Source organism: Pelophylax lessonae (genome assembly GCF_965119305.1).
Source record: "Pelophylax lessonae genome assembly, chromosome: 5".
Classification (NCBI taxonomy): Eukaryota; Metazoa; Chordata; class Amphibia; order Anura; family Ranidae; genus Pelophylax; species Pelophylax lessonae.
In genome coordinates, this window is record NC_138772.1 from 220,275,430 (window position 1) to 220,298,876 (window position 23,447).

The following is a 23,447-nucleotide window of genomic DNA, read 5'->3' on the forward strand; positions in this document are numbered from 1 at the left end:
TTTCAGTTTTTGACAGGAAGGCCAATACTTGCTTTCATTAAGAGTACCTCTATGGGGTTACAGTGTGAAGGCACCACCAACAGCCGAAGACCAATTTTTCCACATCTGTTTGACAGGTGCATATCATTTAAATTTTTGACAGCAAGGACAATTCATACTTTCATCAAGAGGACCTCTATGGAGTCACAGTGGGAAGGCACCACCGACACCCAAAGACCAATTCTTCCGCAACCGTTTGGCAGGTGCATATCATTTAAATTTTTGACAGCAAGGTCAATTCTTGCTTTCATCAAGAGCACCTCTATAGGGTTACAGTATAAAGGCACTGACACCCAAAGACAAATTTTTACTCACCTGTTTGACAGGTGCAAATCATTTCGGTTTTTGACAGGAAGGCCAATACTTGCTTTCATTAAGAGTACCTCTATGAGGTTACAGTGTGAAGGCACCACTGACAACCCAAAGACCAATTTTTTCGCACCTGTTACTATCCAAAGTCTGTAAAAGAGACAACAGAATTTATCCAAAAAATCTCTAATCTTGTCATCATACAGACTAGCTCCCCAAGCCATTGTTTATAAAACAAAGAAAGCTTGAATTTAAAATGTCCTTTTTTTGGGCTTTATAAATGTCATCATTGCTACAGCAGGTTCTATACACGGTACAGATATGCCACATTAAAGGCTAAGGGCACCCCCCAGGCACTATATTTGAAGGAATTTTTATTGTTGTTTCTCATTTTTATGGTTTCACTTTACCCAACAATAAATTACTGCTCTGTTAAAAATTGTTTTTTACAAACTTTTTTTTATTGATACATGTCCCCCCAGGGCAGTACCTGGACTCCCATAACCACTTTATGCCCAATTACTTGCATATAAGACTTCAAGTCTGGCACTTTTCCAGTTCTGGTCCCATAGACTTCAATGGGGATCGTTATTCGGTTTCAAACGTTTGCGATGTTTGACAGTTCTGACGCTAACCGTACAGGGGGACGTTTGGCCCATCTTTAAAGAGGACCCACAACTGTTGCCACCAGGGCAGCTGACTGTAAGACAATATCAGTTCCTTCCTAGAATATCCTTCAGTTTACCTCAGTGACCCCCATATTGGGCAAGCAGCCTAGTAAATTCTTTTATTTATATATATTTGCCTCGCTGTTGTATTTTCTGTTCCAATAGCTGTTCCTAATCCTATTCAGGGCCTTAAATGTGCTTGTCCTTAAGGCCCTATGAGGATGGCCTCTTTGGGGAAAACTTTGAGTTAATTCCTTTACCTCAGCCTGAAACTTGGCAGTATGAGTGCAATTTTTCCTTAAAACTGACCTACACTCTCCTGTGGCACTCTTCTCCTCTCCATCAAGACCCCCCCCCCCTCCACAGTGTCGATATTGTTTTTTTCTTTTGTGTTTGTGTTGTTCGTCCTCCGGCTTCCGGAATTTGCCTAGCGAATGAAGCAGTGCCCCTGGTGCCTCCTGAAATGCATGACATGCAGTCCCATTCAGTAAGGAGGAGTGGGGAGGGCCTAGTGGTGCTGCATCCAGAAGAGTCGGCAGCTGTCATAGGCAACATGATGGTGCAGGACTTGTACAGAGGCTGCAGAGAGGAGGACAGTAAAGGGTAAGGAGGGAAATGGCTGAAGTTTCTCTTTAATCAGAGATGCTTTGTGGTAGTAATCCCCCAAATTAATGCCAGTGGGTGATGGCTGGTGGCATTGAAGAGCACATTGACAGCAGTGCACTTCCTGAAAGTGCATGTAACTGGTTTATATAGCCAAAAGGTTTTGGCTATACAGTGGGTGAGTCCAGAAGGTGATGATTAATGGGGAGTACTCGGATTGGGCGGGTGTGGAAAGTGGGGTCCCCCAGGGTTCTGTCCTGGGACCAATCCTGTTTAATTTATTCATAAATGGTCTAGAGGAGGGGATATCGAGTACAATCTCAGTATTTGCAGATGATACTAAACTAGGCTTGCCAATATCTTCTATGCAGGATGTCGAAATCTTACAAGCGGACCTGAACAAAATAACGGGGTGGGCAACTACATGGCAGATGAGGTTTAATGTTGAAAAATGTAAAGAAATGCACTTGGGGGCCAGAAACCAGAAAGCAAGCTACTCACTAGGGGGGGAACCCTGGGTGAGTCTAAGATGGAAAAGGACTTGGGGGTACTGGTAGACAACAGGCTTGGCAGTGGCATGCAATGCCAAGCCGCTGCAAGCAAAGCCAACAGAATACTGGGATGTATAAAAAAGGGGATTCACTCCAGAAGTAAAGAGATTATTCTCCCGCTCTTCAAGACTCTGGCCCGGCCGCATCTGGAGTATGCTGTCCAGTTCTTCCTCAGGAAGGATGTGCTGGAACTGGAAAGAGTCCAGAGAAGGGCAACAAAAATAATTAGGGGAATGGAGGACATCAGCTATGAGGAAAGACTACAAGCACTGAACTTATTCTCTCTGGAGAAGAGACGATTGAGGGGGGATATGATATCAATGTACAAATACTGTACTGGCGACCCTAGCATAAGGAACAAACTATTCAGAGAAAGGGAATACAAGAAGACACGTGGCCACTCACTAAAACTAGAGGAAAGGCGGTTTAACCTTAAAGTGCGTAAGGGGTTCTTTACTGTAAGAGCGGTAAGGATGTGGAATTCTCTTCCACAAGCAGTCGTAACAGCAGGGTGCATTGATAGTTTCAAAAAACTATTAGATGGGCACCTTAGAGACCACAACATACGGGGGTATACAATGTACGGTTAAAAGCAAACTCACACACGCATCATAGGTTGAACTGGATGGACTGATGTCTTTTTTCAACCTCACTAACTATATTACTGTGTTACTATGTTACTTCTAGGTCTATCATTTCTAATTTTAATAATAAATACTAAACATTTTAATTCCATATAACGTAGGCTAGTGGTGGTCAACTTACCTAAAATAGAGGACCTCAATCACCAAAGAGCCGCATAATATATTTAGTAGGTCTAATGCTACAGAAAGCTGTCAGAGACTGCAAATATTCAACTGGAGACGGTCAGAGACTTTTACACATGCTACAGGAATCCACTGGATGCCGGGGACAGCTTCAGAGACAATCATAGCCTATTGAAAGATAACACAAGACTGCTATTACCTCCTGTTTACAAATGAATGCTCCCACAGTTGTGCTGCATTACAGTGCTCCTGAAAATGACTTGTGCAACATTTAATGTTGCTTTCAGCAAAATTTGATTATATACAAACAAAACCTGAAAAAGAGAAAACACAAGTGTGCCTTCCGTTCTGATCAGCAGAGGATCCGTGAGCTGATTCATGTCTGTTTAGATTCTGCAGAGCGGAAACAGAGCTTACTTTGCTGTATGGGTGGGAGTCTGTTTAAACCCAACTGCCCTCCAATCCGCCTAAACGGAGGAGGGTGGATCTGCTTCTGATTTTTTTAAGTGGACCAGACTGGATTGTAGTTGGCTGGGTGTAAATGGACACAAATTTGTTTACACCCGCCAGTATATAGGGGTGAATGACCCGTCCAATCCTGTCCGCCTGAAAAACTGACACAGTCGGACCTGATCGGAACGATTGTGTGAAAGTGGCCCAATGGAAGAGTATTACATAGCAGCTTGAATAAGTGCAATACTGCTACCCAAACAATAAAGGAAAAGCTTTTTGTAGCTTATGGGCTTTTGTTGGTTACCTTTTTCATTTATGGTGTTTCTAAACTGATGAAAATTTTGTTAAAGCTCAATAGCATGCTAATCAGTTAAAAAGCACTGTGTGCCAACTAATGACTAAGCAAACTCCATCTGAGAAAACAAAGTTCACTTTACTTAAATAACACATGATAAATAGAAAACCGACAGCGTTGTAGCTATACTATATTCCTGGACTGACAAAGCTGAAAGTGCCCAGTATAAAGGTATGTTGGTTTTAAAATTAGCAAACAGAAATAAAATATGAAGCTTTTTGATTGTAACAGCTGTAGTGAGCATTATTCATTAGGCAAAGACAGTGATAGCAGCACAGAATTTAAAAGAGGAAAACATGGATTCATTGTAATTTCAGACAAGCTGTGGTCTATTCAGTCTTCTGCCTTGCTTAAATTGCAGTGTTTGTGTAATCTGCACCACTCATTTTATCAATCATGCTTTATAAATTTAATGCAATCCTCTTTATTATATTAACTTAAATTTGACAAAGTTCTTAGACTTACTTTGTAACTAATTGTTTGTGATTATACTGTACTGTGAGGCTGTACTTTGCTGAATTTTGAAGTGTATGCAAAGCCAAACATTGTTTTTTTTTCAGTTATGGATATACTGGGAATGGTTTTGCCTTAATTGCTGTGTCTCTACTGTGGACTCCCACCACGCATGCCTGCAGCAACAGAATACTTATAATAGTGATCTATTGCAATTACTATTACATTACAATATCATTACTATTATTAGCAGCAATTGATCACTATTGCTGTGATCTGCTGCTGCAGGGGTAGGTGGTGAAGAGTCGGCTCAGCTTTATCATATCTTGTCACAGCAACCTGACTTACATGAAAATCCAATGACATCACAGATGGCTAGAGAAAAGATACATATAGCATACCACACCATGTATTTTAAAGCTATACTTTAGGCAGGTCTATAAAATGGCATTAAACCCCCAAAAACGTAATGCATTGCAGTTTACCAATCCCCCATAGTGTCAGCATTATTTGTTATCTTTTATTGGCTATTGATTTTTATCTTAATTCTGTCTGGACTTCTGCTTTAATTTCTTTTGTGGGGCTTCATCATGTGGTCAGTTTTCTGACAAAATATCTAGAAATGTATTTGGTCTCTTTTGATTCCTTCACTCTTGCCAAACCCTCATACGTATCAATAAACCAGGTGCTGACACCACTGCTCAATCTGCAGCTCCACAGCTTCCTGTGCCACCCATGTTCCTGCTTTCAACCTCTTACTGGATTATAAATTAGCGCCCCAACATTGATGATGTTCTCCCTGTGCCCCCTCCTAGTATAAACATACACTACTATCTCACTGACCAGCTGCCACTGCCTCCAACGTGGTAGGTTGACAGCAGTATGCCTGATTTGCTCACAGTGCTGCTAAATAGTTTATTCGGACCAAACTGGTCTAAACAAACTATTACCTTCACTACTAGATGTGCCCACTGCATGCACTGTTTAAACTGTGTGTAGCCTCAGCTACATACAGTATACAGTGCTGTGTTTCAGCAGCGGTATAGGAACTTCTGGTCCTGCTGAGCACTGCTCAGTCATTCACAGGTAGGTTTGTATTCTATAAATGAATACAAAGCTTCCTCTGAATGGCTGAGTCGAAGATTGTGATGTCATCTGACCACCTCTCTGCCTCAGCCAATCATAAGAAACTTTGTATTCCTTCATAGATTGCTATGGCTATTGGCTATGTAGCTAAGGCTACATACAGTTTATACAGCGGGCACATCTAGTAGCGGGGGTAATATTTTGTTTGGACCAGCTTTGTCCAAACAGCTATTTAACCTATACTAAGGCTAGGTTCACATTATAGTGTGTCGGAAATGTGCACACAATCACCTGCATTCCCAACACGCAAGAGAAATGCAGACACTTTGGAGAAGGAGCAATAACTCTTTCATGCCGGCAAATATGCATTTCGGGGCAGCATGATTTTAAAAAGGGTTGGGGTCTTTCCTATGTTTCTGCGGGTAGCTCAAGCCACTGAAATTAAAGGAGTTGTACAGGCAGAAGGTTTTTTTTTTATCTTTTTCCATTCTATGCATTAGGATAAAAAGCCTTCTGTTTGCAGCAGCCCCCCTTAGCCGCCCTAACACTTACCTGAGGTCCCTCTCTGTCCAGTGATGTCCATTAGTGTCTCAGCCTACTGAGATTCTCCTTCCTGATTGGCTGAGACACAGCAGTGGCGCCATTGACTCCCGCTGCTGTCAATCAAAGTCAGCTAGCCAATCAGGGGAGAAAGGGGCTGGGCTCTGTGTCTGAATGGACACAGGGAGCTATGACTTGGCTCGAGTGCCCCCATAGCAAGCTGCTTGCTGTGGGGGCACTGAACAGGAGGGAGGGGCCAAGATCACAGAAGAGGAACCCGAGAAGAGGAGGATCCAGGCTGCTCTGTGCAAATCCACTGCAACAGAGCAGTAAAACACGATTGGTAAAAATGAAGTTCACAGAGAATGAAGCCCGCAGTGATGTGAATGAAGACCAAAACATGGAGACCAGCTTTAAAGCCATTGCTTTGGCATTACAGCCAGGCAACAAATATTTATTTTCTGATGAAGAGGTCAGCAAGTCTGCCTACATATTTCTCTCAACAAAAAAATGCTTTTTAAAGTGGAGGTGAGAGGATGCGGGAGCTGGAACATGTTACATGTTCCACCCTAAATATGGGTTGAACATGTAACATGTTCCAAAGGTGAACTTATCCTTTAATTTGTTGATTGCTAGAGGTATATCTGTATTTTTTTTTTATTCCAGGCCACGTCTTTTATAAATAATTGCTGCTATCGTTGTGTAACACTGGGTGCACGAAGCAAAACCTGTATATGTAATGTGCAAACAAGGATGCCCTCAAGTACAGTACATACAGTATTTTTTTTATTTTAATTACAAACTATACACACAAGCAACGTTTTTTATAGTTTACATAAAGCAAATCTTTTAAATTGTAGAAAGACAAAAACATTTAAAACCATACTTTTCCTTAACCACTTCCATACCGAGTCATGTAAAATGACGTCGGCAAAGTGGTTGTCTAGATCCGGGCCGCCGTCATATGACGTCGGCCCGTTCTAGCTGCTACTGCGCCCCCGGCGGCGCGCAGCGGCGCGATCAGGAATGAGGCTCGTCCCTCGGACATAGCCCATCCCTGATCAAGGTAAACAGCCAATAGAAATTGGCTGTTTACCACGTGATCGGCTGTGTCAATCACAGCCGATCACATGAGCGGCTCCAGCACGAGCCGCTCGTTCTCTCTGCAATGCGCGCCCCCGGGGGCGCGCAGAGCAGCGATCGGGGACGAGGCTCGTCCCTCGGACAGAGTCGATCCCCGATCTAGGTAAAGAGCCAATGAAATTGGCTCTTTACCACGTGACCGGCTGTGTCCAATCACAGCCGATCACAAATGTCAACAGAGAACACGGTAACTAGCTGTCACCGTGTTCTCCTCCTCACACACTGATCCTGTGTGAGGAGGAGATTGTGGTAACAGCTAGTTACCAACTACAGTGCACCCTAAACACACTGATTGCCCCCCCCCCAATAAAGAGCACCTGTCACTAGCCCATCAAAGTACCAGAGTACCTGTCACCAGCCCATCAGGTACTCAGATGACAGGTACTTGGGTAATCTGATGGGCTGGTGACAGGTATTCGGGTACTCTGATGACAGGTACTCAGGTACTCTGATGACGGATACTCTGATGACAGGTACTCGGGTACACTGATGACAGGTACTCGGGTACTCGGGTACTCTGATGACAGGTACTCGGGTACTCTGATGACAGGTACTCGGGTACTCTGATGACGGGTACTCGGGTACTCTGATGACAGGTACTCGAGTACTCTGATGACGGGTACTCGGGTACTCTGATGACGGGTACTCGGGTACTCTGACAGGTACTCGGGTACTCTGATGACAGGTACTCGGGTACTCTGATGACGGGTACTCGGGTACTCTGATGACAGGTACTCGGGTACTCTGATGACAGGTACTCGGGTACTTTGAGTACCTGTCAACGGAGTACCCGTCATCAGAGTACCTGAGTACCTGTCGCCTACCCATCAGAGTACCCGAGTACCTTCCACCTGCTCATCAGAGTACCTGACGCCTGAAGTACCCAAGTACTTGCCGCCTGCTCATCAGTACCCATCACTACTCATCAGTACTCATCAGTACCTATCACGTATCAGTACTGATCATCAGTACCCATCAGTACAGTATCATCTATCAGTATCAGTACTACTCATCAGTACCTATCACCTGCCTGTCACCTGCCCATCAGAGTACCCGAGTACCTGTCACCTGCCTATCGGAGTACCCGAGTACCTGCCACCTGCTCATCAGTACCAGAGTACCTGTCACCTGCCCAACAAAGTACCCGAGTACCTGTCACCCTTCATACAGCCACCATGTCCAAGTCCAAAAAGGTTTATATACGTCCTCCGTTTAAACCTAAATACCGGTGTTATGGCAGCAGATAGCTGCCATAACCCTGGTATTTTTTTAAACGGTGGACGGTTGGCTTTCCGATAAGGGTGGTCCCAGCGGCGGATTCGCCGTGGGATCACCCTTCCGGGATGGCGGAAGAGGCGCCCCCCCTCCCGACGCGTTCCGGTCCTTTTCCCCGCTTACCGGACCCGTCGGCAGCGGGGAAAACGATCCGGTCCCGAATCCTCACAGACAGGACGTCGAGTGAGGGCAAGCTTGCCCTCACTTGACTCTATGGTCTTGGAGGACCGGAGCTACGGAAAATGTTGTTGCCTAGCAACCGGTTTAAAGGTCCTTTTTTTTTTTTTTTTTTTCATTTTATATTATAATTATTTATTTATTTATTTTTTTTTCTATCTTTTAGTGTACTTGTGAGATCTGAGGACTTTTTGACCCCAGATCTCACAAAAAAGATGTCCTGTCGTGCCTATTTCTATTACGAGGAATATTTACATTTCTTTTAATAGAAATAAAAATGATCAATTTTTTTTTTTTAAACGGAGTAAAAATAAAAAATAATAAATAAAATAAATAGTAAAAAAAAAAAAAAAAAAAATTAAAGCGCCCTGTCCCCGTTAGCTCGCGCGCAGAAGCGAATGCATACAGAAACCCCGCCCACATATGTAAACGGTGTTCAAACCACACATGTGAGGTATCGCCGCGATCGTTAGAGCAAGGGGAATAATTTGAGCCCTAGACCTCCTCTGTAACTCAAAGATGGCAACCTGTAGAAATTTTTAAATTGTCGCCTATGGGGATTTTTAAGTACCAAAGTTTGTCACCATTCCGTGAGCGTGCGCAATTTTGAAACATGACATGTTGGGTATCTATTTACTCAGCGTAACATTATCTTTCACATTATGGAAAAAAATTGGGCTAACTTTACTGGTTTCTTATTTTTTAATTAAAAAAAGGGAATTTTTTCCAAAAAAATTGCATTTGGAAGACCGCTACGCAAATACGGTGTGATAAAAAATATTGCAATAATCTCCATTTTATTCTCTAGGGTCTCTGCTAAAAAAAATATATATATAATGTTTGGGAGTTCTAAGCAGTTTTCTAGCAAAACAACTGATTTTAGCTTGTAAACACCAAATGTCAAAAATAGGCCTAGGCAAGTGGCTAGGATGCATGATGATGCTCCTTGGATGTTAGGCCCCTCTATATGGCTAGGCTGTGAAAAAGTCTCACACATGTGGTATTGCCATACTCAGGAGGAGTGGCAGAATGTATTTTGGGGTGTCATTTTTGCTGTGTACATGCTATGTGTTAGGAATATCCTATAAATTGACAACTTTGTGTAAAAAAAAAAAAGTTTTCATTTTTTTCCCACATTTTCCAAAAACCTGTGGAAAAAAATGATATGTTCAAACGACCCATAATGCCTCATAGAATATACGTTGGAGTGTTTGCTTTCCAAAATGAGGTCATTTTGTGGACTTTTCCATTGTATTGGTGCTCTAGGGCCTTGAAAAGTGTGATAGGTAGTAAGAAAGTTTTATGTGTATTTATGCTCCTAGAACGCCTGAATGTGCTTCTTGGACGTGGAGTCTCTTTTTGTGGCCAGGCTGTGTAAAAGTCTCACACATGTGGTATCGCCATACTCTGAAGGAGTAGCAGAATGTATTTTTGGGTGTAATTTTTGCTGTGTACATGCTATGTGTTAGAAATAGCTTATAAATTGACAACTTTGTGGGAAAAAAAAGAAAAAAAAAATTTTCTTCATTTTCCCAAGAATTGTGGGAAAAAATTACAACTTCAAAAAACTCACCATGCCTCTTACTAAATACCTTGGACTGTCTACTTTACAAAAAGGGGTCATTTGGGCGGTATTTGTACTGTCCTGACATTTCAGGGTCTCAAGAAAGGAGATAGGCAGTCAGTACATCTGGTGTGATCAATTTTCAGTAATTGGTACCATAGCTTCTAGACTCAATAACTTTCACACAGACTAAATAATATACACTAATTTGGGTTAATTTTACCAGAGACATGTAGCAGTATACATTTTGGCCCAAATGTATGAAGAAAAATTTATTTTTTGCAAAATTTCATAATTGAAACTAAAAAAAAGTGTTTTTTTTTCAAAATTTTTGCTCTTTTTTTGCATATATCACGAAAAAAAAAACCCCAGTTGTGATCAAATACCACCAAAAGAAAGCTCTATTTGTGTGAAAAAAATGATAAAAATTTTGTTTGGTTACAGTGTAGCATGACTGAGCAATTGTCATTCAAAGTGTGAGAGTGCTGAAAGCTGAAAATTGGTCTGGGCAGGAAGGGTGTCTAACTGCTCTGTATGGAAGCAGTTAAAAGACTATAAAGTGAATTCATAGCTGGGCTAAAGGGCGGAGTTTATATTTGCTTGAAGTTAGATAATCATAAAGATAATGAACAACAGACATGTAATATACACAGAATATCGCAAGCACACATGAACCTTATGCCTGGCAATTAAAAATTAACTAAATTAGGTGCAATAAAGAAGGTGCAAAGTTTGTAACTAGGTCAGCAGAACTACAGTAGCATTAGTTCAAATCCCAGCTGATATATTATTTTTAAGAACAACAATATGCATTGTACGTACATAAAATTTACAGGAAAGCATGTGTGTTTCCAGCAGCATGCACTATGATACATTATTTTTCTAGTGCAAACTATATGTATGTAAACCCTTCCAATTAATTTCTCCTATTTGCTCCGTTTTAGTCCGTAAAATATACGATGAGAAGTGTTTGTTATATCTGTTTGATAAGCGCAAAAAAAAAAAATTGTTCTTGCGATCTTGTGAGCTCAAAAATTCCTGAATACCTCATAGGAGAGCGGGACTCACTTTCTCTTTATCCTCAGCCGCAGCCACCAATATTATACAAAGCCGTCACTAAATGGCGGCCCGCGGTCCATTGACGGGCCGCACGATGCTTCCGCCCGGACCGCGAGGCTGCCTCCTGTTATCAGTCATTGGTTTGCTGGGACTTTGTAGCATTACTCAAACTGCCTGCGCAAATCAGCATACCACCTGCATGCTAATGGTAAATTAGTCCTTGGAAAGTTTATTTTGCTGCTTCATCTTAGGCAAGCAGTCTGAATGGGCCTCTTTACTTTCATGGACAGAATTTCCCTACAATAATTGAACACAGGCTTCTTCTGGGATTTCACCTTTCTTTTGTGTGTATGGCTTTTATCCCAAGTCTTTCTTTTTCTCCTCCTACAGTTCTGATTTTCCAGAGTTTAACAAACTTGTAGACCATTTTTCTGCCATCTGCAAGTCAGTGCACAAGAACCTTGTACGTCCCCTGCCGCTCAGAAAGCTTCTGCTGTTGACTAATGTTCTTCTACTCGCACTTTCATGGTTGATGATTTTATGTGGCTGGCTACCCGCCACAGCTCTCTCAATGTTCACTCTCAGAAACTTCTCTTTCTTTCATATTTCTTTATTAAAACTCAGGTACCATTATTTTTTCTAAACCCCCATTGGTTTTCAATGGGCAAGAGGAGTACCAGTTAGAGACTATCCTAACATGATTTAATTTAAAGGGATAGTAAACCTAAATTATGCTTTTCTGTCAGCCCCCCTATTTTAAGCTGCCATCCTGTACTGTATAAGAGTTTGTTAGAATTGATGCTTCCAAATACCTTTTTCTGAAGTATCTTCAGACCGGTCATGTGACTGCAGTCCGCCCTGCTACTACGATCCAGGGCTACAGCAGGAGGAGATGAGCTAGCCGCTTGACCCCTCCCGCTGTAGCCCTGCATTGTAGTATTATAGCGGCTAGGAGTCATGTGACCAGCCTGAAGATACGGCACAAAAAGGTATTTAGAGGCTTTGTTTCTAAAAGAGAGGGGCTGGCAAAGAATTTTTAATTTTTTACTAACAGCAGCTGGAGGGTGGGGAACGGAGGTTAGAGAGAGACACAGACTCCTGACCTGACAGGCAGGGGGGGTGAGAGAGGACCGGGAGAGCAGATGACTGAGGCACGCAGGCAGACCACGGTGATCAGGGTTCAGCAGGCATGATTATCATGGTCAGGACACAGAGAGGGACACAGGAAGTGACAGGATCAGCCAGGTTTTTTACAGTTTCCAGAGGGGCAGGTTAGACTGCACAAGCACTGTGTTGTTTGACCTGCCATAAGAAAACAGGATCTCTCTCTCTCTCTTTTTTTTTAGGGTAACAACCACTTTAATGATAGTATAGCTGTAAGCAACAAACACATACAGAAAAGATAAAAACACTTAAATTTAGGAGAGCAAATTTGGCAAGGATGAGGGCTGCTCTCCAAGACTTAGACTAGGTGGGAATATTGGCATTGATGAACACAGAACAGAAATGGGAATTCTTCAAAGCGACTTTATGTGAACACGCTGCAAAATATATTCCCATGGGCAAACCCCATCCCCAAACTCACTCATCTATGTCTTTATGGACCTTGCTTTGTGCATGTTGGAACAGAAATGTGCCATCCCCGAACTGTTCCCACAAAGTTAGGGTCATGATATTGTCCAAAATGTCTTGGTATGCTGATGCCTTAAGAGTTCCCTTCAGTGGAACTAAGGGGCTAAACTCAACCCCTGAAAAACAACCCCACACCATAATCCCCCCCCCCCCACAAATGATTTTGGACCAGTACACAAAGCAAGGTTCATAAACACATGGATGAGGGAGTTTGGGGTGGAAGAGCTTGGCTGGGCCTGCACAGAGTCCTGACCTCAATCTAATAGAACATCTTTGGGATGAATTTGATCAGAGACTTTGAGCCAGGCCTTCTCGCCCACATCAATGCCTAACATCACAAATGCGCTTCTGGAAGAAAAGTCAAACTTTCCGATAGACACACTTCTAAACCTTGTGGATAGCCTTCTCAGAAGAGTTATAGCTGCAAAGAGTGGGCCAACTCAATATTGAACCCTACAAACTAATACTGGGATGGTGATAAAGTTTATGTGCATGTAAAGGCAGGCATACTAATACTTTTGGTAATATAGTGTGTGTGTATAGTGTAGATATATATGTGGCACTGTTCCCTTGAGGGATGCTGGTAAATGGGTGTTCCTCAGCACTCACCTGTACCTGTGAACAATCCAACCCACCTGGCAATCTAGGTTCTGACATGACAAGTATAAGACACACTGATATCATTTAAATAATGTTTTGTTATTTTACTGAAGAGACGAACAGGTATAACTTTAAGATTTAGAAATATTCCACTATCAGTCGGTTTAACCTCACCAAACTCAATGAGATTCAACAGAATGACATCAATATGAATGTAAATGGTTAATAGAAAATATCAAGGATCATTGATAACACAATAAAACAGGGTCTCAAGCAAGGGCTGTCAATACTATGACTATGGCCTAGAAGAAAGGTCTTAGGAATTAGTTCTAATAGCAATTCAAAGTAATGTGAACCTGTCCCTTTTAAGGCAAAGCAAATATTAGGTTCCCTCTCCTAGCAAGACCTTCCCAAGTCTTCGGCGGCAGTTGGAGATCTTATCAATGTCCAATGTGATATTTGTAATCCCAAAGTAGTGATATGTGCAATACTGTCTGTTGTCAGTGTGTTGGTGAATGAGGATTATACTTGCGATTAGGATTTCACACAGGCACCCTTCCGTTCTCTGATGTCCATATGTGTGGATCCTGCAACACAGGCGATGCTCTCCACCACGCTACTGCGTCTGGGAGTGATCAATACTCTGCTGTCCCGGTCAGTCCATGCAGCCTCCGCTCATTCTCCGTTCAGCTCCACTGGAAAAGCCACCTCTGTGTAGTCACCAGCATCCACACCACTGAAGACGAACTCTGCACTCACCAGGCCACGTGTACTAGGCCCCAATCACCGACAGTGTCTCGATACGTCACTGGTCTGCACTCAGTGGGTCCCGGAAGCAAGAGTGCGCGCGTGATCTGTGTAGCAGATAGGTTTATAGGCTTTCCCATGGACCTTCACTTCCTCAATGCTTTCTGGGAATATAGTTCTCTCTGTAATCGAAATAACAGTTTGCATCCAGTATAAAACAATATCTCCCACAATCCAGTTGTTCCACTTCCTGCGAGAAGCCAATCCTCCTCTGAACGCAGCCTTAAAGGGGCACTCTAGCAACATCAGCAATAACGGTAAGCCCGAATATAGATATATACACTTTATATTATGGTAGTCCGGTCCCGGCTACATTTATACAGTATCTTACAAAAGTGAGTACACCCCTCAAATTTCTGTAAATATTTTATTATATCTTTTCATGTGACAACACTGAAGAAATGACACTTTGCTACAATGTAAAGTAGTGAGTGTACAGCTTGTATACCAGTGTATATTTGCTGTCCCCTCAAAATAACTAAACACACAGCCATTAATGTCTAAACCGTTGGCAACAAAAGTGAGTACACTCCTAAGTGGAAATGTCCAAATTGCGCCCAAAGTGTCAATATTTTGTGTGGCCACCATTATTTTACAGCACTGCCTTAACCCTCTTGGCCATGGAGTTCACCAGAGCTTCACAGGTTGCCACTTGAGTCCTCTTCCAAAGTATGTGTTTTACAGGTGGAGGCCACAGACTTTTTTCCCCTACCTGTCTGTTCTGCCTGTTTTTCACTAGTTTTGCATTTGGCTAGGTTCAGTGTCACTACTGGTAACATGAGGTGATACCTGGACTCTATAGAGGTTGCAGAGGCAGTCCAACTCCTCCAGGATAGCTCTTAAGAGCATGGAGGAGATTCCAGGAGACAGGTAGTAACTCTAGGAGAGCTGGACAGGGCTGTAAAAGATCCTTAACCCATCAGTAGGACCAGTATCTGCTCCTTTGTGCAAGGAGGATTGGGATGAGCACTGCCAGAGCCCCACAAAATGACCTCCAGCAGGCCACTGGTGTGAATGTCTCTGACCAAACAATCAGAAACAGACTTTATGAGGGTGGCCTGAGGGCCTGACATCCTCTAGTGGGTCATTTGCTCACTGCCTGGCACCGTGGAGCTCAATTGGCATTTGCCATTGAACACCAGAATTGGCAGGTCCGCCACTGACGCCCTGTACTTTTCACAAATGAAAATTTCACAAATTTCACACCCTGAGTACCTGTGTCAGACGTGAAAGGGTCTGGAGAAGCCGAGGACAATGTTATCCTGTCTGTCACAGCATTTAGCATGACCGGTTTGATGGTGGGTCATTGATGGTCTGGGGAGGCATATGCATGAAGGGGCACACAGACCTCTACAGGCTGGACAATGGTATCCTGACTGCCATGGGCATCAGGATGAAATCATTGGACCCATTGTCAGATCCTCTGCTGGTGCAGTGGGTCCTGGGTTTTTCCTGGGGCACGACAATGCCCGGCCTCATGTAGCAAGAGTATGCAGCCAGTTCCTAGAGGATGAAGGATAGATACAATTGAATGGCCCCCATGCTTGCCTGACCTAAATCCAATAGAACACCTCTGGGACATTAGGTTCCGATCCATCTGACACCACCAGGTTGCAGGTATATTATATTAGAATCCCGTGCAATGGAAGATGTATTTAATAAATTTAGAGTTGCTGCCTGCCCTGGATACTTCTCACTGGTTTGGAAAGTCAGATAAATGAGGTAATTGTATGTGGGCTATGGTGCTACTCTGTATGCAGGTAGGTAAAATCTATTAAACCCAAAACCCTGGTATATGTAGAAAGATAATGTGGTGTATACCTTCAAATAATACAGTTGGTACCAAATAACCCAGTACAATACAATAAAATAAATTAAAATAAACAAATAATAATATCCAGTGCTGGGTACAAAATTAATAAGTGGGTGGATCAATATCCACAATAAATAAATAAATACAATAAATAGATGGATGATATCCAGTGCTGAGTGATAATTAATGGGTGGCTGGACCAATATCTCAGTCCACTGATGAGGTGTCTCAGTGTCTATGGTGAATCAGCTAACAATATCTATCCCACCAGTGAAGAAACTTTCCAAAATAACAATATAATAACCCTAGAAAGTGCTGTATATCACAAATGTGTGAACCAAAGTGCTGCGTGCGAGGGAAAAAAATTCCCTATAAATAAATAATAAAGTCCAATAAATAGTATGATGCAATTGACTGTCAATACCAATGTGATATATTGTAACCAAAGTGCTGCGTGCAAGGGAAAATTTCCCAAAATGAAAGTCCAATAAGCTGTTTGGTGAAGGACTGTGCTTTCTGCTTGTGCCAGATAAGAATTATATTAAGGTGCTGGTGCTGATCTGGGTTCTTGCTGTGCTCGGTGCGGTACTCTCTTCCCCTTATGTAATTGCACTCACAGCAATTCTTTCCCCGCAAGGTGGTAATGAGCCTTGCACAGCAATTAGGTGTCTGGATGGTCCTACGTTTCCCTCTGGGGGTTAGTAGATGGTCTACCCCTCCTGGTTCCTTGTGGATGTGTGTGTCCAACACACGGAGCCTGGCTGCTGGGGTTCCGTGGGCTTCAATCAAATGTTACCCCATATGAGGAAAGTAGACATTCCATGGCGTAATACTGTATACACTGTTTATTAAATAAATAAATATCCACTCACAAGTATAGTTCTAAGCAACAAGCTGTGCTGGTACGGCGTTCGGCCCGGATTTCCAGGTTGCGGATGCGATCCACGAGTTGGAACCACACTAACTGAAATGACAAAATGATGCCCTGTCCCGCCCTACGCGTTTAGTCAGAGCTGACGTCATCAGGAGGAGATCCAGATCAATTTGATGCAGTGTGTGGCGTATGGTCTGAGCACTGACAGGCTGACCCCCCCACCCCTTCAACCTCTGCAGCAATGCTGGCAGCACTCATACATCTATCTCCCCTCTGGATATGACGCTGAGCATGTGCACTAAACTTCTTTGGTCGACCATGGCGAGGCCTGTTCTGAATGGAACCTGTCCTGTTAAACCACTGTATGGTTTTGGCCACCGTGCTGCAGCTCAGTTTCAGGGTCTTGGCAATCTTCTTATAGCCTAGGCCATCTTTATGAAGAGCAAAAAATCTTTTTTTCAGATCCCCAGTGAGTTCTTTGCCATAAGGTGTCATGTTGAACTTTCAGGCCCCGGTATGAGAGAGTGAGAGGGATAACACCAAATTTAACACACCTGCTCCCCATTCACACCTGAGACCTTGTAACACTAACGTGTCATATGACACTGGGGAGGGAAAGTGGCTAAATAGGCTCAATTTGGACATTTTCAATTAGGCGTGTATTCACTTTTGTTACCAGCAGTTTAGACATTATTGGCTTTGTGTTGAGTTATTTTTAGGGGACAGAAAATTTACACTGTTATACAAGCTGTACACTCACTACTTTACATTGTAGCAAAGTGTAATTTCTTCAGTGTTGTCACATGAAAAGATATAATGTAATAAAATATTTACAAAAATGTGAGGGGTGTACTCACTTTTGGGAGATACTATCTATCTATCTATCTATATATATATATATATATATATATATATATATATTTTTTTTTTTTTTTTTTTTTCATTTCTTATGTATGACACCACGACTGAAAAAAAAAAAAAGAACTGAGAACTCTCACAATATATTTAGTAAGCCAATTAAATGTATGGTGTTTTATGATACACTTGTGTGTGACAAAGTGTAATGGACAGACAACTGCAAATAATCTTATCAGCATTATAGCAGCTGTTTTTATATCCTGAATTCTTCATAGCTTTCTAAATATATAGATGCAAATGCATATAGTCTTTTTTTACATATGCATACTGTGCTTCCTGTTTAGTAATGTGAGATAGTGATTAAACTTTACCATTCCTTATCACCTCATTTCTCAAGGCATGTCTATAGGCTGAGTAATGTCAACAGAATTTCTTTGAAAATACTATAGTATCAAGATAGCTTTCTAAGTATAGATGCAAATGCATATAATATTTTTACATACAATATTTACATATAATATTTATACAGTGGGTATAGAAAAGAATTCTGTTGGTTTGCAGCTGGAAATTAAGACAGACACCGTTTTTTTTTTTTATTCAGCTGTGTCTACTCAGTGAAACTTATAACATCCAAATGAAAGATATAACACCAACATGTCAGAACAAAATAAAATTAAAAGAAAAAAAAACGGAATCACTAAAAATCCTTCTAAACTCAGTCAGGTGTAGCTAATCACTTTCTCAATGGCAAACAAAGCCATTTGTAAACAGTTGTGGTCACTTTGATTAGCTCAGCGTGAAAGGAGCTTTCCTGGAGCATTTCAGTCCCTGGTAGTGAAACGGAAGCAAACAATCAACTATGGGTGGCAAGGCACTGTCAAAGGATCATGGAGATAAAGTTGTGGATAGGCAGGAGATAGAAACAAAAATTTCAAAGGTTTTATCAATGGCTAGGAGAACAGTGAAGTCAATTATTAAGAAGTGGAAGGTATTTGGTACAACATAGACCCTCCTTGGATCAGGATGTTGCTCCAAACTGGAACTTAACTACCAAGAGGTCTACAGCAACTCTGAAGCGGTTGCAGGAATTGATGACAAAGAGTGGTCATTGTGTGCATGTGACAACAATATCTCAATTTCTCCACAGATGTGGCTTGTATAGAAGTGTTTCAAGAAAAAGCCACTCCTCAAGAAAGGCTACAGCTTTGCCAAAAAGCACCTTAAAGATTCTGAGGCCACATGGAAAAAGGTGCAATTGTCAGATGAGACTAAAATTGAATTATTTGCCTCAACACTGAAAATGATATACATACACAAATTTTACCACATGCTGTTGTCTGTATCAATGGATGAGTCTAGTAGTGACAAACTCAGAACCCCCATGCAATTTTCTATGTCTTTGGAGCCACACCAACATCAGGAGCATTTTCTCACACATGCTCATGATGGGATCCATAGTTATAACACAAAAAATAAGACAGCCATCTACAAGCACACTTCTCTCTCTGCTGCTGCTCTCTCTTCTATCATAGAATGGCTGAAATAGATAATAATGTACTTGTTTTTCATGCATTGTGGCCATTTGGGAGGCTCTCCTAAGGTTATCTTTAAAAAACGCTTCTAACCTCAAATGATCATAACTGCTGCTAAACTGGCATAAACTTAACTCGGTATGTAAAAGCTGTAAAACAAACGTTTTTCACCGTCGGTTTCCAGCTGTCAGTTTTTCCCTCCCAGTCTTAGACTGGGTGGGAATATTGGCATCGATGAACACAGACAATAAATGGGAATTCTTCAAAAAAAAAAACTGTATGCTAACACACACCAAAATATATTCCAATGGTCAATAAGTTTAAAAGGCTAAAAATAAAACCTATGTGGCTCACTGCCAAAGTTAAAAAGTTATAAATAATAAGAAAAGCGCTTTTAAAAAATATCAAAATGAAAGAACACTATCACCATTTAAATATTACAAAAAATGTAACAGAATATGTAAAAAATAAATCAAGGCCTCAAAAATTCATTAATTTTCATTGGGCAAATATGAGCAAATGAGTTTTAATAAATGATAAATGTAAAGTTATGCACCTCGGAGGGGGGGGGGGGGGTGGAGTAGAACTGGAGGAATCCATAGCGGAGAAGGATCTGGGTGTTTTGGTAGATTATAAGCTTAATAATAGCATGCAATGCCAAGCTTCGGTTTCCAAAGCAAGCAAAGTCCTTTCTTGTATTAGGAGAGGCATGGACTCCAGAGAGAGAGATATCATTTTGCCCCTGTACAAATCATTAGTAAGACCTCATCTGGAATATGCAGTATAGTTTTGGGGGCCAAACTGATAAGAGGCATGGAGGAGCTCAGCTATGAGATAAGATTAGAGGAACTGAATTTATTCTCTCTCGAGAAGACGAGAAGAGGAGATTAAGGGGGGATATGACGAACATGTATAAATACATAAGGGGTCCATATAGTGAACTTGGTGTTGAGTTGTTCACTTTAAGGTCAACACAGAGGACAAGGGGGCACTCTTTACGTCTAGAGGAAAACAGATTTCGTCTCCAAATACAGAAAGGTTTCTTCACCGTAAGAGCTGTGAAAATGTAGAATAGACTCCCTCCAGAGGTGGTGCTGGCGCGCTCACTAGATTGCTTTAAAAAAGGCCTGGATTCGTTCCTGGGTGTAATTAATATAAGTGGGTACTAATATTTATAGGTAAAGTTGATCCAGGGAATATCTGATTGCCTCTCCGGGGATCAGGAACACATTGTTTTTATCCTGCTGTAGCAAATTGGATCATGCTTTGCTGGGGTTTTTTCGCCTTCCTCTGGATCAACTGCAGGTATAGGATTGTGTATATGGGATTGTATGGTTGGGTTTTCATTACTGTTTTTTTTTTTTTTTTGTTTTGTTTTTTTATTAGTTGAACCAGATGGACTTGTCTTTTTTCAACCTGACTAACTATGTAAAAAATTTAAAACGCACGACAGATAGTAGGACAAACCCCCAAAAAGTATTTCAATATATTAATAGCAAAAAGGTCAAATCTGAGCATGTAGGCCATTTACAAAAAAATCTTGGTGACTGGGGACAAAGAAAAGGCAAATGTAAAAAATACCTTCTTCAGCTCTGTGTATAAAAGGTGCATGGGGGAGCTCATGACCAGAATGAGGATGGTATTGACACAGCCCCAAATGATCCACAATGGCTCAAATTTAATATGGTCCAGAAATATTTAGACAGCCTTTAGGTGAAAAAAGCACCAGGTCCACCCACAAAATCCTAAAAAAATTGAGCATGGTAATTTCAAAGCCAATGTTTTTAATTTTTTGGGACTCTTTATTGACTGGAATAGTACCACTGGATTAGCATAAGGCCAATGTGGTACCTATATTTAAAAAGGGATCAAAGTATTTACCAAGTAACTTTATACCTGTTCGTTTAACTTTTATAGTTGGAAAGATACTGGAGAGCTTAATAAAAGACCACATAGATGAGTTCTTGCTGCAAAAACGTATTTTTTAACCACTTTACCACCGGAGGATTTTGCTGTCTTCCGTCCAGACTAGGGTTGAGCGAACACCTAGATGTCCGTGTTCGACGGGTTCGGCCGAACTTTAAAAAAAAGTCCGGGTCCGTGTCCCGGACTTTTACCGAACTTTTCCCGGACACCGAACCCCATTGAAGTCAATGGGGACCCGAACTTTAAGGCACTAAAATGGCTCTAAAACACCAAAGGAAAGGGCTAGAGTGCTGCAAATGGCAGCAAAACGTAATTAAGAGCATGGCAAGTGCTCTGCAAACAAATGTGGATAGGGAAATAACTTAAAACAACAAAAAAAAAACAGAAAAATAAAACAATGTTCTTCTTCATCTCTGAAGGACGAGGCCCATATGGAGTAGGAGGGAGGTTGAGGTGGTGGTGGATGTGGCGGTGACATAGGCGTGCGCACAGGGTGTGCTGGGTGTGCCTGGGCACACCCTAATCACCTAGGGCACATAGCATTGCCAGTGAGGAGATGGGAAAGATCTCCCTGGGACCTGCTCTGCTCTATTTCTCCTTGCCTACAGGTACATGGCCCCGATACATTACTCTCCCTGCTGGCAAACACATGCATGTGTATTTCAACTTTGGGGTGCACACCTTAATGCAATAGGCTGCGCACACCTATGGGCGGTGTAGGTGGAAGCGGCGGTGGAGGAGGACCAGGGCCGGATTAACAGCATCATGGGCTTGGTGCTGAGGATTTTGAAGGGCCTTAAGGGCCGTGCCTTGCCATGCACCCAGAGGAGGAAGGGTGCAGCCATGCATGCCTAATTCAACATGGGATGCTGTCTCTGAAGCCCATAAACACATCCATGCATCGCCAACTGTCCCTCCTTGTCCGGCCTTCACGCTGTGTGGGGAGGTTCTGAGGGTGCTGCCTGGGGAAGCGAGCATAGAAGCCAGACTTCTGTGTTTACAAGTGACAGAAGAGCGGTAACAGTGAATATGGCCAACCCGGGGCCTATATAAAAGGTAGGGGCCTGGAGCTGCAGCTCCAATAGCCCCTACATTAATCTGGCCCTGAGGAGGAGGACGAGGTAGCCAACACTGCTTCTTTTCAAAAATTTTAAATGAGGGTACACCCCAAAAGAGTGAGAAAGAGCAAAAATGGAACAATGGGTGGGTAAGGTCGGTATCCATTGCTATTCTGCATAAGGTACGGAAAAGTCCCGTGGGATCCATGCCTGGTTCATTTTAATGAACGTGAGCTTGTCCACATTGTCTCTGGACAGGCGGCTGCGCTTGTCTGTTATAACGCCCCCAGCCGTGCTAAATACCCGTTCAGATAATACACTGGCTGCAGGGCACGCCAGCACCTCCAAGGCGTAAAGGGCAAGCTCAGGCCATGTGCCCAATTTGGAGACCCAGAAGTTGAAGGGGGCAGACCCGTCATTCACTACATGTAGGCGTGTGCACACATACTGCTCCACCATGTTGGTAAAATGCTGCCTCCTGCTAAGACGTTCCATCTGAGCTGCTGGTGCTGCTGTTTGTTGTGGCGTGCTGACAAAGCTTTTCCACATTTCGGCCATGCTAACCCTGCCTTCTGAGGTGCTGGCGGTGCCCTGGTTGCGTTGGCGACCTCCTCCTCCTCCTCCTCTGCCTTGTGCTTCCACTGTGGCCCCGCTGTCAGATGGGAATGCCAGCAGCATGGCGTCTACCAGTGTGCGCTTGTACTCGCGCATCTTGCGATCGCGCTCCAGTGAGTGAATTAAGGACGGTACGTTGTCCTTGTAACGGGGATCCAGCAGCGTGGCCACCCAGTAATCAGCACAAGTTAGAATGTGGGCAACTCGGCGGTCATTGTGGAGACACTGCAGCATGTAATCGCTCATGTGTGCCAGGCTGCCCAGAGGCGACGAAAGGCTGTCCTCTGTGGGAGGTGTATCGTCCGTGTCCTCTGTATCCCCCCAGCCACGCACCAGTGATGGCCATGAGCTGGCCTGGGTGCCACCCTGCTGTGAACATGGTTCCATCTCCTCCTCCAGCTCCTCCTCCTCCTCATCCTCCTCATCCTCCAGAACTGTGCCCCTGCTGGACAATTGCGTCCCTGGCGTTTGCGTGTGCAGGAACCCACCCTCGGAGCCCCTTGCGAATGACTGCCCTGAAAGCCTTGGAAATGTTACCTCTTCATCCTCCTCCTCCTCCTCATCCTGTGCCACATCCTCTTCCATCATCGCCCGAATTGTTTTTTCAAGGAGGCATAGAAGTGGGATAGTTAAGCTGAGAACGGCGTCATTGCCACTGGCCATGTTGGTGGAGTACTCAAAACAGCGCAA